This window comes from Nematolebias whitei, chromosome 16 (assembly GCF_014905685.2).
Source record: "Nematolebias whitei isolate Nwh7 chromosome 16, NemWhi1, whole genome shotgun sequence".
Lineage (NCBI taxonomy): Eukaryota > Metazoa > Chordata > Actinopteri > Cyprinodontiformes > Rivulidae > Nematolebias > Nematolebias whitei.
In genome coordinates, this window is record NC_056513.1 from 33,423,374 (window position 1) to 33,424,308 (window position 935).

The following is a 935-nucleotide window of genomic DNA, read 5'->3' on the forward strand; positions in this document are numbered from 1 at the left end:
CCCCCGCCCTTTTTGTGCTGCTCTCTTCTGCAGTGAAGACTACAGTGAGCACACTCGTTCGAAAGATTTTACCTCAAATGTCCATTATGATAAATATCCACATTAAAAGTAAGGGCTATGAGACCATCTCCATTCAGCTTCATGTTCCTCTGACCGATATTGTTAAAATGTATATGTTTCCGGGGACTGCAGCCAAAATTTCAGGTCATAGCTGCAAGAAAAAAATGCAACCCCAGGTTGATCAGACAAACACATTGAATAGTGGAAAAAAAAGCCAAGGAAACCATTCAAACCATTAAAGATGAGCTCCAAGGTCAAGGTACATATGAGACTTTCTGATTGATTCACTTGTCGAATTTCAAGTTCTAGTGGGCTCCATGGAAGAAGACGCAGACGGCTCCATTAATGGCAGAAAACATTTGTCAAAATACATGTTGGCAAGCCCCAAAGTTTCTGGGATTCATGAGACAGAGATTGAGCTTTTTGGTATTATTATAGGAGTGCCATCGAATTTATATCTGTATGTTTTCTATCACAGTAGACACTCCTTTTTAGAAAATAAATGTCTCACATTTTAGCCTAAAATTCACATAATTTCATCAATATACAAACCGTATTCCAAAAAAGTTGGGACACTAAACAAATTGTGAATAAAAACTGAATGCAATGATGTGGAGATGGCAAATGTCAATATTTTATTTGTAATATAACATAGATGATAGATCAAAAGTTTAATTTGAGTAAATCAGAGTCAGAGTCAGAGTTTCTATATTGTCATTCGCACCTCATGTGGTACATGTGGTGGAGCGAAATTATGTACACAGGGTCCCAGTTACATCCAACAATAAAATGTATAAGAAAAACAGTAATAACATCTAAGATATGAACTAAGAAAAACATCAACTAAATATACACTAAGCACTCATAACATAAAA